This window comes from Crocuta crocuta, unplaced genomic scaffold (genome assembly GCF_008692635.1).
Source record: "Crocuta crocuta isolate KB4526 unplaced genomic scaffold, BGI_CrCroc_1.0 scaffold346, whole genome shotgun sequence".
In the NCBI taxonomy this organism is placed as follows: domain Eukaryota; kingdom Metazoa; phylum Chordata; class Mammalia; order Carnivora; family Hyaenidae; genus Crocuta; species Crocuta crocuta.
Genome location: NW_027527957.1, coordinates 957,512 through 976,782, shown reverse-complemented (window position 1 = coordinate 976,782; position 19,271 = coordinate 957,512).

The window sequence follows — 19,271 nt, the reverse complement described above, 5'->3', positions numbered from 1 at the left end:
TAACAACCTTACTCTTGTTTACTCTTCTTTGCCAAATAATCTCCCCAAACTGCCCCTCCCCCAATCTATCTTTTGTCTTTAGCTGGACACGATATTTAAGATGGTGACTTGGGCCATTTGGGGAATTACTCCATTTTTCATGGGTATCTCCATTGTATACGGATTTGTAAAACTTATATTTATTTTTTTCTTGCTAATGTATCTTTTTATAACAGGGGAGTCTCAGTCCGGAGCCTAGGAGGATAGAGAGAAAATTACATTTCCTCCCCTGTACCTTAGAGGGGCAAGGACGAAAACAGCAAACCAAATTTGGCTAATGTGAATTTTGAGCCTTCAGAAAAACTGTTTCAAGCTTCAGAATTGAGGAGGTTTCCTTAAGTTCTGTACTCTCATACGACAAAAGTTTATAGTGATATAATCCTTCTTTACCTAATTCTAAGAGTTTGGGATTGTGGGGGGGGGAAATTTTTCCCTTCTGTTCTTTTAGATTCTATAGTTAGTCTAAGAATTAAGTTGAACTAGAATAGATGAATAAGAAAAAAATTTAATTGCCTATTTATGCGCAGGAATGTTATCAACATATGCGACTAAAAGGATGACCAGACAGACCAGTTGACTGGGACTTCATGCCATCCAGAGCTCAGGAAGGAGCTAGGAGTCTGGAACCTTTGGGGTTGAGGGAGGCAATCCCCAGAAAGGTGAGTAGAAAAAAGTCTGGTAAACAAAGGTTGTCCTGGTCTGCACCTGAAGTCTGTTAAGTGAAAAAGTTCTCTCCGGAAGTAGCCTTTTTTGCACTAGGCCCCCTTTATAATGTAAATTTCCTTTATAATTGAAAATTTCCCCCACAAATGGGGCAATTAGCTTTTTTAAGGCAGTTAAGATGGAGGTAAAGGGATTTTCCTGCTGGGTCTTGATTGCCTTCCTCAAAATAATTCACATTACCAATGGCCTACTTTTGGTGGCATGTCCCGAACCCCTTCAAGATGTAAAATGAATTCCTCCAAGTGACATGGATGGGTGTCTTAATTTGGCTGTCCTACATCCATCTGTCCCAGAGCCCATGCCCTTTCCACAGCCCACGCTGGGGCGAATGGGAGGGAGAGGGGATGTAGGGACTGCGGTACCGAGTGAGTAGGAATAGATAGAGCAGAATAATAAAGGCATGGGAATAAAGGATCCTGGGGTTAGAAGAGGGTAATCTGACTAGAATTTGGTAATGGGTAATGGGTAATGGGTAGAACCACCTGAAACACCCCCAGAGTTGTTTTTGTTTGTTTGTTTAAAGAAGTAATATCTTATCTACAGTAATGAATGATTTGAGGAAAAGCTGCTTCGCTCGGCTTTCTTTTCTCTGTTTCCAAAGGCTGGAGAGGAGTTGCCCAGCTGAGGTGCGACCGGCTGCGGGCTCTGGGAAGGGCTCCTCTTGGCAGCTGGAATTGAAAGGCCTGGAGATTTGCAGGACTTCAGGAGCCGCCAGCCCAGCANGATCAGTTTTTGGAGACTTGATTTGTTGAACAACTGAAAAAGACATTACTGACTCAGTAAGGGAAATGTGAATATAGTAGAATGTTAGGTGATATCAGGGACCTATTTATTTTGTGAGGTGTGATGAAATTATGATTCAGGAAATGTCTGTATTCTTAAGAGATTACTAGTGAAATATATAAGGGTGCAATTTTGTTTTTATGATTTCCACTGAAGAACTCCATCAAAAAAAGGGGTGGGGGAAGGACACAGGGCAATAAATGAAGCTAAATGTGACAAAATGCTGTTAACTCTGGACTCTTGGTGATGGTGTATGGAAATTTGCTTTATATACTCTTATCAAGATAAAATGCTTCCACACAGCAAAAGAAACAACAAAACTAAAAGGCAACTGGCTGAATGGGAGAAGATAATTGCAAATGATCTATTGGATAAAGGGTTAGTATCCAAAATCAATGAAGAACTTAATCAAACAACACCCAAAAAAATAACTCAGTGAAGAAGTTATCCAAAGGATACAAAAATGCAGATTCGAAGGGACACATGCACCCCAATGTGTAATAGCAGTGATATCAACAACAGCCAAAGTATGAAAAGAGACCAAATGTCCTTCAATACACACCATGGAATACTACTTGGTGATCTAAAAGAATGAAATCTTGCCAATTGCAACAACGTGAATGGAACTAGAGTGTTTATGCTAAGCAAAATAAGTCAGAAAAAGACATACATGATTTCACTCCTATGTGGAATTTGAGAGAAACAGCAGATGGACATAGGGGAAAGGAAAGAAAAATAAAAACAAAGAGGGAGGCAAACCATAAGAGACTCTTAAATTCAGAGAAGAAACTGAGGGTTGCTGGAGGGTTGTTGGATGGGGGATGGGCTAAATGGGTGAGGGGTATTGAGGACACTTGTGGGATGAGCACTGGGTATTATATGTATGGGTTGAATCACTGAGTTTTATTCCTAAAGCCAAATACTATACATAATTAAATTGAATTCAAATAAATTTTAAAGAATAAGTAAGCCAAGGGCATTTCATTTTATCTTTGGGCTCCACGGTAAGGTTTCTGCATGGACTCACTCTGCCATCTGTACCTGAAGTTTGAATGGGTGCATTTATAGTTGAGTGAACATATTTATCCCTCCTATCTTATCTAAAATAGGTTTATGTTGTTGACTTTGGCAAGTTCCAAATTTCTTGAGTTTGAGAAGTTAGCTGCTATTGAACTACCAATACTAACTATGCATTTCCGTAGAATTGAGTGCAGAGTGGATGTCCTTTGAGCAGTTACCAAGTAGACACTATTGGCTTTACATATATATGTATTTTACTGTAATAGTATAACAAAAGATGCTTTGCCTTTTTATTGTCTGTTGCCTAGTTACATAAGAATATATATGAATTATGATAAACTTCAGGATTACATTTCATTTTCCTTTAGTTTTCAATTGGACTTTTTTTTAACGACTGTTTTTGGACAAATTCCCTTTTAATACAACATGGTTACTCTAATAAATAATAGACATATAGAGATTATTGGTGTGACGCTCTTCCCTAGTCCCTTAACAATATAGGCACACACACATACACACCCCTCCTATTAACAGTGTTAATGTTTTTGTGTATGCCTGTACTGATTTCTTGGCATGCATAAATCAGTATATGTTCAGTACTATTTATGTGAACTAATCTTTTTAAATATATTTTTTAAAGCTTATTTTGAATTTTTTTTTGTTTTATTTATTTCTAGGAGAGAGAGAGAGAGAGACAGCGTGAGCAGGGGAGGGTCAGAGAGAGAGGGAGTCAGACTGAAACAGGCTCCAGGCTCTGAGCTGGCAGTCAGCACAGAGCCCGACGCGGGGCTCGAACCCACGAACCACGAGATCATGACCTAAGCGAAAGTCTGATGCTTAACCGACTAAGCCACCCAGGCGCCCCTTAAAGCTTATTTTGAGAGAGAGCAAGCAAGCAGGGGAGGGGTAGAGACAGAGGGATGAGAATCCCAAGCAAATTCCGTGCTGTCAGCACAGAGCCCAATGCAGAGCTGGACCTTAACCAACTGAGATCATGACCTGAGCCCCTATTTAGAGTTGGATGCTTAAGTGACTTAACCACAAAGGCACCCCCCCTCCTCACTTTTTTTTCTGGTGCAAAAAGGTGGTTTTATTCAAGCACAGGGACAGGACACAGGACTTGTGGGCATAAAGAACTGCTTTGAACTAACTTTTTAAATAAATTATTCTATATTTATTTTGATTTTTTAAAGTTTATTTATTTAAATAACCTACACTCAACATGGCGCTCAAACTCAACCACAAAATCAAGAATCTGCATGCTCGGGTGCCTGGGTGGCCCAGTTGATTGAGCGTCTGACTTCAGGTTAGGTCATGATCTCCCGGTTCCTGGGTTCAAGTCCCACGTGGGGCTCTATGCTGACAGCTCAGAGCCTGGAGCCTGCTACAGATTCTGTGTCTCCCTCTCTCTCTGCTCCTTCCCCATTTGCACTCTGTCTCTCTCAAAAATAAACGTTTAAAAAATTTTTTTAAAAAGAATTGCATGCTCATCCAACTGAACCAGTCAGGCACTCCTGTGTGAACTACTTTGTAATAAGGCCAATATATCAGGGCAGAAAGATTGGAAGAAAGGAGGCTTGCAGCTACATTAAGGATTTAATGAGAGGCCACTGAGACGCTTGAAGCAGGAAACTGAATATGATCAGATTTTTATCTCATTGGCTATATCACTCTGACATTCAGATTATTGGTCTGAGCTGGAGATCTAAATTTAGAAGTCCTCAGCAAATGCTTTGAAGGTGAAGCACTGAGAGTAGATAAGAAAACTTAGAATATAAAGTGAAAGTCACAAAATTCACAGGACTGAATTAGACGGGGACTATCTAGAAAGATTATTTTTCCTCCCCTACAAGGTTAGAGGGGTCCTGAGATTAAAAGGTAAGGCTAACTACCTTAAAGTTTAGAAGGAAAGAGAATGGAATATAGACCACAAGAGGAATATTTGGTCTTTGACCTAGAGAGGTAACTCCTTGACTTAAAAAGAAGGTAAAGAGGATGGACGGAATGAGATTTGGGGTCTATTAAGTTCATTCTAGAGGTTTAGGGATTTTTCCATCTGACAAGGTCTATTTTTTAATCTATATATATTTACATTTATCTGCATATTCATTAAAATTTTTTCTTGATATAAATTACTATAAAAAACGTTTAAAATTTTGTGGGTTCTGGTTTCAAGTCATTTAGAAAGTCATGCCTATGCCAAATTTGTAAAAATGGTTTCCAATATTCTCTTATGTCTATTTATTTTTATTTATTTTTTAAATTTATTTCTGAGAGAGAGAGACAGCCTGAGCAGGGGAAGGTCAGAGAAGGAGATACAGAATCCGAAGCAGGCTCCAGGCTCTGAGCTGTCAGCACAGAGCCTGATGCGGGGCTTGAACCCACAAACTGAGATCATGACCGTAGCCAAAGCCAGACACTCGACTGACTGAGCCACCCAGGCACTCCTCTTATGTCTTTATATTAAGGTTAATTTTATATGTCAACTTGATTGGACATGGGGTACCCAGTTTAAACATTCCCTGGTGCATATTTGACGGTGTTTCCAGATGAGATTAGCATTTGAATCAGTGAATACAAGTAAACTACTCTTTCCTTTGTGGGTGGGCATCACCTAGTCTGCTGAGGGATTGAATAGAATAAAAGGCAGAAGGAGGACTTTACTCCTTTTTTTTCTGTGCTTGAGCTACTCATCTCATCGACCTAGGATTCAGACTAAATCACACCACAGCCTTTTTCAGGTTTCTATTTGAAAATGGCAGATCACCAGACTTCTCGGCCACCGTGATCATAAGCTAGTTCCTTAATAATACATACAGCTTCTGTATATATCTATATCTATATGTATCTTCTCAGTATATAAAATATCCTCTATTTGTATATATATCTTCTGTTCCTCTGAAGATCCCTAATACTCCTTATGCTTTTATTAAAACTTTCTCCTTTATTACCTTTTATTTTTTTTAAAGATTTTAAGTAATCTATACCCAATATGGGACTTGAACTTACAACTCTGAGACCAGGAGTCACATGCTTTACCGACTGAGCTGGCCAGGCACCCCTATATTTTATGTTTTCAAAAATAGAACAATATAATGAATATGTGCTGCTTAAGAAAGGTCAAGTTTTGGGGCGCCTGGGTGGCTTAGTCGGTTGAGCGTCCAACTTTCGCTTAGGTCATGATCTCGCGGTTCGTGGGTTCGAGCCCCGCGTCGGGCTCTGTGCTGACTGCCAGCTCAGAGCCTGGAGCCTGTTTCAGTCTGTGACTCCCTCTCTCTCTGACCCTCCCCTGCTCACGCTGTCTGTCTCTCTCTCCTAGAAATAAATAAAGACATTAAAAAAAAAAGTTCAAGTTTTACAGGAATATATAATTTAGATAGAGTCCACAAAAGCAACCACTGTTCTCATCTAACAGTTTGGTGTGTGTCCTCCACCACTCTTACTTTATAAAAGCTCTACATGCATATACTTTAAAGTCAAAAAGTTCTATACAACTTATAAAAAAACCACATTCCCTAACCTCCCAACCCCTCTCTTCTCAGAGGTAACTACTTTCAGCTCTTCAGAGTATCTTATGGTATTTATCCCCATATTTCTTAATAACTCCTCTTTTGCTACTTGTTTTTTCAGGTTTAGCCATTGTTCTACCAACCCTCCACCTCTCCATTCCAACCACACACGTGCAGTATTTTTTCCTTCAAATCTCCCATTTAATTTTATTATCATTTTTATTAACTTAATATTCAGTGTTTAAGTTATGACAGTGAATGCTCTGGTCACTTTTTTCTCGGATCGCTTTTCCTTCTTCATTCAGGTTAATCTTCCGCCCCTTGGGCTTAGTGTTCTATGCACTATTTATTACTACTTGTTTTTGCACATTCACACTGCTGACTCTCCATGTCTCTCAAACATTGAGGATGACATGAATTTTTTTGCCCTGAACAAAGACAATGATGGTCTTGCATTTACTGAACTGGGGAAGATGGGTGGGGCAGGTTTGGGGTAGGGAAGACCAGGAGTTCAGTCTCAAAAATATTAATTTTAAAATGTTTATTAAATATCCAAGTGACAATCGTGCAATTGGATTAGCAGTTCTGGAGTTCGGGAGAAAGCTAGACCAGCAGTTTAAATTTGGGGGATTATTCGAGCAACGACATTGGAGGAAATCTGAAAGGGAATGTGTGCACACTGATGAGAAGAGGGCCCAGAACTGAACCACTGAGCTCTCCAACCTTGGAAATCCAGGGAGAGAAACTGGGTGCCACCCAGAACGCCCGCTGTAGTGTATCCCTCCTGATTTCAACTAAAACCCTGGACAAAATAGGAAAGCAATGGTCTGAGGACTCCAGAAAGTAAATAATGGCAGACAGACTGGGGAGGGAAGGCACAACTTGCAGAGCAATCCGTAGGGTTTCCCAGAGTCTTCCCTTTATATCTCCCAGCTTTGAGCTGAGTGAGATAATGAATCAAAGATGGCAAAAACTCAAGAGCAATCCATCGTATGAGAGGACCAGAAAAAAGGCCCCTGGGAATGTGAGTTTTCTTTTTCTTTTTTTTCTCTCCTAGTTCTACCCAGAGACCAGACCTGACCCCGACTGGGAATCTGTACTCCCAAGCAGTGGGAACCAGGACAAGGGGTCCCAGTTGCAAGGGGTGGTGGAGGGTCCCTGATAGTTTCTCTCTTGCTCTGTCTGCAGCGCAGGGCCATTTGTTCAGAATGGCACAGTTGCACAGAAAGCAACATTTGCAAGAAAACTCCATCTGTTTGGCCACAGGTCATTGGGAAAGAGTCAGGAAGTGGGGAGGAAAGGAGGCGAGAACTGGAGAAGGGAATTCCACCTCTGAATATGTTCAGGTCCACCCTACACCGGAGCCTGAGGGAACAACCCAGTGAAGTAAAGCAAACACTTTGAGAAATGCAATGTAATGTAAACCCCTACGAAGTTGCAGACAACTCCTAAGTGGCTCACACAAGAGGCAGATACAAATCTATAAAGGACTCTTAAAAACTAACACTCAGCAGGACGCCTGGGTGGCTCAGTTGGTTGAACATCCAACTTCATCTCGATCTTGCAGTTAATGAGTTTGGCTCGAGCCCTGAGACGATGACAATGCTCAGCCTGCTTGGGATTCTCTCTCTCTGCCCTTCTCCCACTTGTGCATGTCCTCTCTCTCTCCAAATAAATAAGTAAACAAATAAATATCAACACTACAAAAGCAAGCAACCCAGTAAAAAATAGATAAATGATTAGAACAGACTTTTTACCGAAGAACACGAACGTGATAGGGAAGCGCATGGAAAGATGCTCAATGTCCTAGCCATTGGTGAAATGAAAATAACACAGATGCTACTGCACACTTATAGAATAGCTGAAATTTTTTTTTTTAATGTTTTTATTTATTTCTGAGAGAGAGACACACACACAGCATGAGCAGGGGAGGGTCAGAGAGAGGAGATACAGAATCTGAAGCAGGCTCCAGGCTCTGAGCCTGCTGTCGGCACAGAGCCGATGCGGGGCTTGAACCCACGACCTGTGAGATCATGACCAGAGCCGAACTCGGACGCTTAACCAACTGAGTCACCCAGGCGCCCTTAGAATAGCTGAAATTTTAAAAAAGTGACCATGTCAAGCACTGGTAAGTTTGCAGAGAAACTGGAAGTTTTATGTGTTGCTGACAGGAAATCAAAGTGGTAGGTATCTTGGAAAATAGTTTGGCAATTTCTTATAAAGTTCAAGGTATAACCATGTTACTAAGCAATCGTACTCATAGGTGTTTATCCAAATGAAATGAAATCATCACTTAAGTGAAATTCACACAAAAGCTTTAATGGAAATATTTATAACAGATTTATTCATAGGAGCTCAAAACTGGGAGCAACCCAAGTGTCTGAACTGAGAATTGGATAAACTGTGGTATGTTTGTGGAATACTATTCAGCACTCAAAAGGAGTGAACTATCGATATTTGTAACACGGAAGAGTCTCAAATATATTATGCTAAGGGAAAGAAGACAGACCTAACAGACTACATGCCACATGACTGCATTTATATGACCTTCTGGAAAAGACAAAACTATAGAGCTAGAAAACAGGTCAATCCTTGCCAATGGTTAATAGTGGGGAGAGGGTTTGATTATAAAGGGAATGTAGAAGGAGACTGTTGGGAGAAAAGGTTGCTGGAACTATTTCTCTTTGTTGGAATCATTTCCTGTTGTTGCTGTAACAAATTAATCACACATTTATGGCTTACCACAAATTTATGATCTTCCAGGTCAGAGGCCAATAGTCCTAAAGCCAAGGTGTTGGCAGGGCTGTATTCCTTTTGGAGGCTCTAGGAAAGAAATGGAGTATTTCCTTCTTGTCTTTTCTGGCTTCTTGAGGCCACAGGCCACCTGCAGTGCTTGACACACGACACCTTCCTCCACCTTCAAGGCCAGCAGTGTAGCATCTCTGACTTCTACTTCCCTTGCCACATCTTTAGTGGCTCTTCTTCTCCAGTAGAGAAGGTTATAAGGACCCCTGTGATTAAATTACATGGAGCCAACCCAAGAACTTTGAGATAATCTCTCCGTCTTGCATGATATTTAATTACACCTGCAAAGTCCCTTTTGCCATTAACTTAACATATAAAGTTCTTGGAATTAAGACATGAATATCTTGGGGGGGCATTATCTTGTCTACTCTGGCCCCCCCAAATATTTACATCTGTCCCTCATTCAGAACACATTCACCTAGGGGCTTCTGGCTGGCTCAGTCAGTAAAGCAAGTGACTCTTGATGGGAATCCTGAGTTTGAGCCTCACATTGAGCATAGAGCTTAGTTAGAAATTTTTAAAAAGCAAAAAGAAACCAAAAGAAAAAAAAAAAAAAAACCTCACCTGCACCTCATCTCAACCTCCTCAGACTTTCAACCTATTACTATGGTGGTATTGGTCAGACAAATTTATTAAAATTTATACATTTATACATTTTTCAAAAGTCATAGAACATCATAGCAACAGTGAATTTTGCTGTATACAAATGTTAAAACTGGGGTGTAGAAAACAGAGAAAGAGCAAAGGAGATGGAGAAGAAATTACCAGTATGGTGACAAGAAACTAAAAGATTGTGGTGACCTGGAAGCGGAAAAGTATATCCAGGAGGGTGTAATGAATTCAGATGCTCTTGAGATCCAGGACGGTTAGGGGTGAGTACTGACCGAGCAACACAGAAGACTCTAGCGACCTCGACTACAGTAGTTTTTGTGGAGCAGTAGAGGTGAAAGCTCGACAGAAATGTGGGTTCAAGAGAGAATCCGAGAAGTGAAGACAAGTTCACAAAGACCAGTGCTTCTCAAGTAGCCAGTCCTTGAACTATTAACATATAGTTACTGGTCCTCTAGGAGGTAAGGAGCACACACTGGGATTTGAACCAACACACTGCTATGAAAAAGTCATCTAATCTTTATCCTTAGTGATAGTTGATTTACATTCTGGCTCTGGAGCCTTCTCTTCTCATGGACTAGCTGCAGGTACCAGCACCAGACCAGAGACCACACTTCGAGCAGAACTAAAACACTCTAGAAGTGTTTTGCTGCTTTACATTTAAAAAATTGTTAAGAATGTAAGCTGGTGCAATCCCTCTGGAAAACAGTGTGGAGGTTCCTCAAAAAATTAACAGTAGAACTCCCCTATGACCCAGCAATAGCACTGCTAGGAATTTACCCAAACATACAGGAGTGCTGATGCATAGGGGCACATGTACCCCAACGTTCATAGCAGCACTCTCAACAGTAACCAAAACATGGAAAGAACCTAAGTGTCCGTCAACTGACAAATGGATCAAGAAGATGTGGTTTATCTATACAATGGAATACTACATGGCAATGAGAAAGAATGAAATCTGGCCATGTGTAGCAACATGGATGGAACTAGAGGGTGTTATGCTGAGCAAAATAAGTCAGGCAGAGAAGGACAGATACCATATGTTTGTACATATAGGTGGATTAGGAGGAAATTAATGGAGGACGAAGCAGGAGAAGATGGGAAAAATAGTTGGGGAGAGGGAGGGAGGCAAACCATCAGAGACTCTTGAATGCTGAGAACAAACTGAGGGCTGAGGTGGGTGGGAGAGAGGGGAAGGGAGGTGATGGGCATGGAGGAGGGCACTTGTTGGGACGAGCACTGGGTGTTATATGTGAGTCAACCTGGCAATAAACTATTTAAGGAAGAAAAAAAATTGTTAGGGGGGCACCTGGGTGGCTCGGTCAGTTGAGCATCTAACTTCGGCTCAGGTCATGATCTTGTAGTTCATGGGTTCGAGCCCTGCATCAGGCTCTCTGTGCTGACAGCTCAGAGCTTGGAGCATGCTTCAGATTCTGTGTCTCTCTGACCCTCCCCTGCTCACACTCTGTCTCTCTCAAAAAAAAAAAAAAAAAAATTAAAAATTAATCATTTCCTCTCCTGTTCTTCCATCATTGTGAATTTATGCTTTAACAAATTCTTTGTTTTTCATAAAGAAATTTTTAATGTTTACTTTTGAGAGAGAGAGAGAGAGACAGAGAGAGAGAAACAGCGTGAGTGAGGGAAGGTCAGAGAGAGGGAGACACGAATTGGCCATCACTCTAAGCATGCACGGAGTCTGCCTGGGATTCTCTGTCTCCCTCTCTGCCCCTCTCCCACTCATGCTCATCTCTCTCTCAAAATAAATATATTTTAGAAAAGAAAACTAAAATATCAAGTTTTAAGATTCAAAATGTAGAAAGGGATATACAATGAAGTCTTGCTCCCACCTGCCTCCTAGCCATCCAGTTTTCCCCACCACAGGTTGGGAGAGGTGAACTGTGAGTTCCAACTGTAAATCACTGGTCTTACAGGCAACTAGTCCCTACCCTTAGGGGGTTTCCAAAAGCCACTTCAATAACATAAACCCAGGTGTGGTTGAAAGGGGCTTGTTCTGAACTACAAGACACTCCTTTCACGTTTATGGCCCTAGTGCTATTCAGGAATCTGCTGGAAGACCAACTATTGTAACAAAAGGTATTCCTAGTGCTCTTAGGAAATTCCAACGATTAAAGGAGCTCTATGCCAAATATATATTTCTTATAAATCACAAATCACACTCTGTGACATGAATTGTAAATATTTTTTACCCATTTTTGAATTTGTCTTCTAACTTTTGGCTTGTACATCTCCTAACACTTTTTGCCAAGGGAAATTTAAATTTTTATGCAGTTAAATATATCAGGGTTTTCATTGAAGGCTGTAATACTAATCTTACAAAAAGTTCCCTTACTCTGAAATGATTTTAAAAACCTCTCCCATTGTTGATAGTACCTTGTTTTTTTTAATTTTAATTTTTTTAAATGTTTTGTCTATTTCTGAGAGATAGAGAGAGACAGACAGCGTGAGCAGGGGAGGGTCAGAGAGAGAGGGAGACACAGAATCCGAAGCAGGCTCCAGGCTCTGAGCTGGCTGTCAGCACAGAGTCCGATGCGGGGCTTGAACCCACGAACTGTGAGATCATGACCTGAGCCAAAGTAGGTCGCTTAACTTACTGAGCCACCCAGGCGCCCCAGTACTTTTATAGTTTCATTTTAAACCATGAAATCTTTGAATCAGCAAGAATTTATTAGATATGAATTCCAAGGTAGGAATATCATCTGTTAACCTAAATAAAGAGGCAAACTGTAGCAAGCTCAAATTACCAAAAATTGAGTTTATTTGGGAACAGCAAAAGAATTGTACTCCAGGGCATGCATGCTCTAGCAATCTACAGGTGAGGATTGGGGTTTGTTGAGGATTCGGGGTGGCTTGTATTTATGGGGCAAGGAGTACAGAGCAGACGGAAGGTGGGTGGTGGTGTCTAATCCAGCCAGAGTTCAAACAAGAAATTCATTGGCTTGCGGTTGGGAAGAGCTTCTTGGTGGATGTTCACTGGACAGGAGGTATGGCTCAGTCTTCTGCACCTCAGACATTTATGGGAAATCAGTCTCCATCCTTAAATTCCATGCTTCTGAAGGTGCATGTGTGAGGGTCTCCATTTCATGCCCTCCAGTTCCAGTTCTGATGGAAATCTTTCACAAACCTTTTTTTTTCCCCTTGATGGTTGACCTAGTTGTCCTGATGGCATTTACTGAATGAGCTAACCTTTTGGTGATTTGAATTGTCACCTTTTATATCCTAAATGCTTTGTTTATATCCATATACACTTTGGTCTGTTTCTACATTTCCTTTTTTGTTACATTGATCTGATTGCGGGCAGTATCTCACTGTTATAATCATTACCGTTATAACATGGCTGATATCGGGGCGCCTGGGTGGCTTAGTCGGTTAAGTGTCCGACTTTCGCTTAGGTCATGATCTCGCGGTTCGTGGGTTCGAGACCCGCGTCGGGCTCTGTGCTGACTGCCAGCTCAGAGCCTGGAGCCTGTTTCGGTCTGTGACTCCCTCTCTCTCTGACCCTCCCCTGCTCACGCTGTCTGTCTGTCTCTCTCTCTCTCTCCTAGAAATAAATAAAAATATTAAAAAAAAAAAATAACATGGCTGATATCTTAGCACTAGTCCTCATAGGGAGAACGGCCGTGTTTATGATGTCAAGTCTCTATCTGAGGACAGGTCATGCTTTTTCATGTCTTATTTTTCAGTAGTGTGTTTCACTTTTCTTCAAAATATCTGGGTATTTAGTCTTTTTTGTTATTATAAATGGAGGTCTTTTTTGAACTATATCTTCTAGCTGGTAGTTGCTTGTATAAAGCAATAGATTTTTACATATTAACTTTGTATCCAGTCACCTTACTGAATCTGAATTCTCTCATTCCTGTTTTGTTTTTGTTTGTTTGTTTTTGTAATAGTTTCCCCAGTAGGTTCTTTGAGTTTTCTGCATCTTCAATCATGTTATCTGCAAACAGTGGCAATTTTATCACTTCCTTTTCAAATTATATAGCTCCATATTGTTTTTCTTATATGCATGTTTTGTTAGAACCTCCATGATAATAAGTGTGGACGTTCTTATTTCTGGTGTTACCGGGAACATGTCTGATATTTCCTACTAAGTTTCTTTTCTGTAGCAGTCTTTTCAGATGAAAATCTTATGCAGGATAATGGTTTTACTTTTTTACTTCTAAATCCGTTAAATCTGAAATTGATATGATTACATTCTAATCAGGAGAGCGAAACAAAGCAAATGAAAATATAGGTGATAAGTCCAGTGAGGGAGGAGTCAAACAGGGTATAAAGGAAGAAAAATTTTCCCTTCTTCCCTTCTAGATTCTTTGGCTCGTTTAGTAATAAAATGGGCATAAGACAGATTAACAAGATAAAACCAAATTTAATCTCATACATACAAGAGCCTCATAAAAAGATGAGACTCACAGCAGGAAGCCTTTAAACCTTTTAGACACAGAAACAACACATTTGTTAAAAATGACAAGACAAAGGGGTTTGGGCTTAGGGGTAGTGAACTGGTGAAGAATAAACAAGACTTGTTATATAGTCTCCTTAGCCCTAAATCCCGTCTCTGATCATAAGGATGCCTTCTACCCTCCCGGTACAAGGTGGACAGCTTTCACATGGGAGATTTATAATCTCCTTACAGGGGGGCAGGGGAGGGTCAGAGTGTCCTTGCGCTCACTGTTTCTCAAGTGTCTTTAATTCAAAATAGTCGATAAGCCAAAGTGGCATATTTTGGGGTGACAGTGTAAACCCCTACGAGGGTAAGGGAGGTAGAAAGTGCCGAGTGCAGGGAAAACTGGTTTTTTAAATAGTGGTCCAGAGCAGGCCTCACTGAGGAAGTAACATTTAACGAAGACAGGGAGGAAGAAGGATATATGGAGATTGCTAATTCCCAGTGGAAGGAACAGCGATTGCAAAGGCCGAGGGTGGAAATGGGCCTCACAGTCCAACAATCACAACGCAACTGAAACAGTAAGTTTAAGAAGCGTAGGAAGAAAGGAGGTAAGAGCGGGAGGTGGGGCAGATTCTCTAGAGTCCTAGAGGTCAATGTCAGGCTTTGGTTTTTACTGATAGGGAACCATTAGAGTAACACATGATGGACGTTTTAGAAGAATCTCTTTGCTACTGTATTAAACACTGATGTTTTGGGCGTGGGGCATGTGTGGCAGTTAGAAGCTAAAAGACCTCTTAAGAGACTATTAAAATCTATGCGAAGATGATGGATTCTAGATCTATTTTAAAGGAAAAGTCAGCAGGATTTGCTGAGACACTGTTTATGGGGTGTGAGGGGTGGGAGAGCTATCACTATGGAGGCAGAGAAGCCTGTGGAGGACAGCCTGGCTTTTGATGTGTTCTGTCTGAGACGTGTTAGAGGTCATCGTAGAGCTCAAGATGAGGGAGCTAGGTATGGGGGTCTGGAGTTTGAGAAGACCGGAAGTACACGTTTGGGAGTTGCCAGCTTGTGGCTTATAGTAAAGACACAAGATTAGCAAGAAAGTGAGTCCTGAAGGAGAAGAAAGAGGCCCAGGGGTTGAGCTCTGGAGTACGCCGACAATGAGAAGAAAAGGAACCTGCAAAGGAGACAGAACAAGAAGCCAGTGAGGTCAGAAGACAACCAGGTAGTTTGCAGCGTCTTGAAAGCCAAAATGAAGATGAATCACGGAGGGAGTGCTCAGCTGAGGCTATTGCCGCTCACAGGCTAAGGAAGAGGGGATCTATGCATTCATCCCTAGTTCAAGCAATACAGAAGGGTGTTTTTGGCAACCTTCACAAGAACGGTTTCAGTAGAGTAGGAGGGTGAAAAGTAAGACTAGAGAAAATGTGAGGAGAAGAATTAGAGACAGGCTTCCTTGGTTTAGAAAGGAAACAATCAAAAATAAATTAATTTTAAAAACAGGTTGGGGGAGGCTCTTCGGCAGCTCAGTCGGTTAAGCATCCGACTTCAGCTCAGGTCATGATCTCATGGTTAGATAGTTCGAGCCCCAAGTCAGGCTGTATGCTGACAGCTCAGAGCCTGTAGCCTGCTCTGGATTCTGTGTGTGTCTCTCTCTCTGCCCCTCCCCCACTCATGCTCTGTCTCTCTCTCAAAAATAAATAAATATTAAAAAATTTTAACAATTTTCCTTAAGAAACCTAGGTGATGTCTTGAGATTTTTGTGATTTGTGATTGACATATTTTTAAGGTTTGTTTCCTTAAGAATTTAAGACTTCTAAAAGCATCTCTGATCAAGTTGTGAGAGCACTAAAGTAAGTCTTTTCCGTAAAAAGGATAGAGAAAGAAGAACATAAAGTTCATTTCATTTGCTGTTTGATTTTCTGAAAGGTTACACTACACAGAAGTTAAATTTTCTCTATAAGTCCTATTAACATAAGAGTATTCCATGAGGTCTAATTTACAGAATCGAATTTATCAAACCCAATGGTTGGTTTGTTTGTCACCTGTGTTTAAGTCCATCTTTCCTCTACTCTCACATCCTCCCCGCCCCCATCACCATCATTAGCATGCAGACTCCAGGAGAACAGGAACTTTCTCTGTCTTATGGACCCCTGAATTCCCAGCACCTAGAATACACTCTGGCATATGGTCCGTTCTGATACAATGCTAAGTGTTAAGTGAAATGAAATGCATGTTATGGAGACATTTTGGGCTATAACAACTGTATGTAGGATCATCCTAGAGACAGAAATACTAATAAACATCCTACAATTCACAGGACAGCCCCTCAAAACAAAGGCAACCCAACCTGAAATGTCAACACTGCCAAGGTTGGGGGCGCCTGGGTGGCTCAGTAGGTTAACCGGCCAACTTTGGCACAGGTCATGATCTCATGGTTTGGGAGTTTGAGCCCCGCGTCAGGCTCTGTGCCGAAAGCTCAGAACCTAGAATTCCCCCCCCCCTTCTCTGCCCCTCCCCTGCTTGGTGCTCTGTTTCACTCTGTCTCTCAAAAATATATAAATGTTAAAATTAAAAAAAAAATAGTGCCAAGGTTGGAAAATGCTGCCTTAGAGGAAAAAGGAGAATTAGCCTGATTCATGTAAGACTTGGGTCAGAATCTCTAGAAGAAGGAAAAGGGCCTCCAGCAGAAGCCGGGCGTATTAAAATTCACGCAAGAGACTGCTGGCTCTCACACAAGAAAACATCTGATGTGGATTTTAGGGAAGCATTTGTGTGAACTTTTTCACCAGGGCAGCAGCAGATAAAAATCTAGGCTGCAGTGTTTGAAGAGATCATAGCAGAAGATCACAAAACAATGAAATATTTCCAACAAATAGAGAAACTGAGGACTATCCTTATATATAAACTGAGATTATGTTTGTTAAGAAAAACGAAAATTCCAGTAGAATAATAAGCAAAAAGCCTGATGATACATACAGGTCACAAAAGATTGATAAAAGGCCAAAGAATATTGGGGGGGGCGGAACACTCAACTTCATTAGCATTCAAGGAAATGCACTATGAAACAATGACATATATATATATATAAATCCATCGGAAGGACTAGAATTAAATATAGACTGAAAATACCCAGAGTTGGTGAGAGTATGGGGGAACAAGCAGTATAAACTGGTACAATTCCCTGGTAGCGGGACTTCAAATCATTTTTTTCCTTATAGTTTTCAATATTGCTCTTTTAAAAAATGGGCTTTTCACATATAAGTCATGATGCTACTGTCATCTGAAATAAAATCCCCAAATTACAGAAATCTATATTACACATATATACATATTGACTCTCAATAAAATGTTATTATTCCTGCCCTAGTTCAGAGCCAAATCTTTCTGCCACCTACCTTTCCCCCACCTTGCACTACAATCTGATCCTCCTGAAAATAAAACTGACTCTGTCACATCCTTGCTTGAGACTCTTCAGCAGACCCCACTCCAGGGCGGGCCACTCAGCACAGAGGACAGCAAGGCACTCTCCCAGATCTGATGCTGTCTGTCCCTCCTCCCATGTCCTGCGTCACACTAAACTGCACAGCGCTTGTGATCTCTGCAGCTGTTTGCCTCGCTTCTTTACTCATTCATTTGCCCGGAATTCCTACAGCCCCTTCCCTGACCTGAAGTTCCAATAGCTCCTGGGGCTTACAGCCATTATATTACTTAGCACAGAGCCTAGAAATACTAGTCCACTTCCTCCTTACAAACCGGGGTCTCCTAAATTTTTGTGTCTGGTGTGCCAGCACACCACCTGCCCGGCGAACAGAGTGCTTAACATTTGCTTAACATTTAAAGTGTTCTGTTCATTATCCTGTTTCCCTAGTTGCAACCCTTGGATTCATTTTCGCTAATTGTTTGATATGTTTACTATTGAGTTTAGAAAAGTTTTTGCGGTTACACAGACATCACCCCAGAATCAGAGCATCCTAACGTTTTAACTATATCTTTCTCTGTAAATCAAAGTTCTTCCTATACACCTTAGAAACTGAGTATAGATCCGAGTGAATTTAAATAAGAATCATCTACCACTGGTGTTTTCCTTTTGAAAAGGAAAATGGCTGAAGGCTGTTGGAGGAGCTCATTGAGGGGACAGGATTGCCAACTGACCCATCAGCTGGACTTGGGCAATCGGAGGCTGCTCGCCCCTCTCCCCTGTCCTTGGGATAGACGTTCTGCACACCGTTCTCACAGTGGGAGTGGGGGCTGTTCCCAGGACACAGCTTTGGGAGAATAATGTGCTATTGAGACCTCTGGATGGTATATGTGACTGAAGCCAGTTAAGGTCTCTTTAAAACTTTTAAGATTCTGACCGTTGGATGCAGTCATGTGTTTACCTGACAGTGGCTCAAGGCAAGCCTCGTACACAAGTTCCCTTGTTCATTAAACTTGCTACCTACCAATCTAGAGCACTCCGCCTCTCCCTCTGGTTGCTCTCTGTCCTCCACAAAGGGCCACTTTCAGATCATACCCAGGAAGGACCCGAGGTGGCCATAAACCAACAAAGGCAGTTTATGGCTTCTTCTAGAACACAGAGATTTCCAGACAAGGCAATGACTTTGAAATAGACTTACTAAAAAGGAAGGAAAGAAAAAAAAAAAAGAAGGGAGGGAGAAGTCGAGAAACTTGGATACAATCTGAATTTAAAAAATACAATTCTGGCTTTAGTTTGTGGATGTTGTCATTTGGGGATTCCAGGGTGCTGCCTACACAGGATACACCATCACTTGTACCTTGGTAAAAAAAACTTTTAGNAAATTTTAAAAAAAAAATAAAAAAAAAAAAAAAAAAAAAAAAAAAAGAATAACAGTCACAGTTATTTCTAAGGGAAACTTGGTGTTTGCCCTCCATAAGTACCTGGATGTGACTAAATCAGTACATCCCCTTCCGAATAGTTGTGTATAGCTCAAGGGTTTTCAAATAAAATATTATTCAGTTAGTGACCAATATACATAATCACAAATATCCCCCTCCTCATATTGGCCTTTCTAGGGCAGTATATAAAGGTGCTAATAGCAAATGGATAAATTAAAGGGGCAAACTAGGAAAACTGGGAAAATAATGCCCTTTACTCATACAAATGTTTCATTTTACCTGGAGAATGAGATATGTTTAATATCTCTATATAAGTTTATATGACATTTTATTCCTATAATTTAAAAGTATACTCCAAGGGGCATTTGGCTGGCTCAGTCGGAAGAGCATGAGACTCTTGATCTTGGGGTCATGAGTTCAAGCTCCATGTTGGGTGTAGAGAATAATTAAATAAATAAAACTTAAAAATTAAAAAAAAAACCCAAAACCAATAAACATATAATCTAAGACTAAAAAAGGTC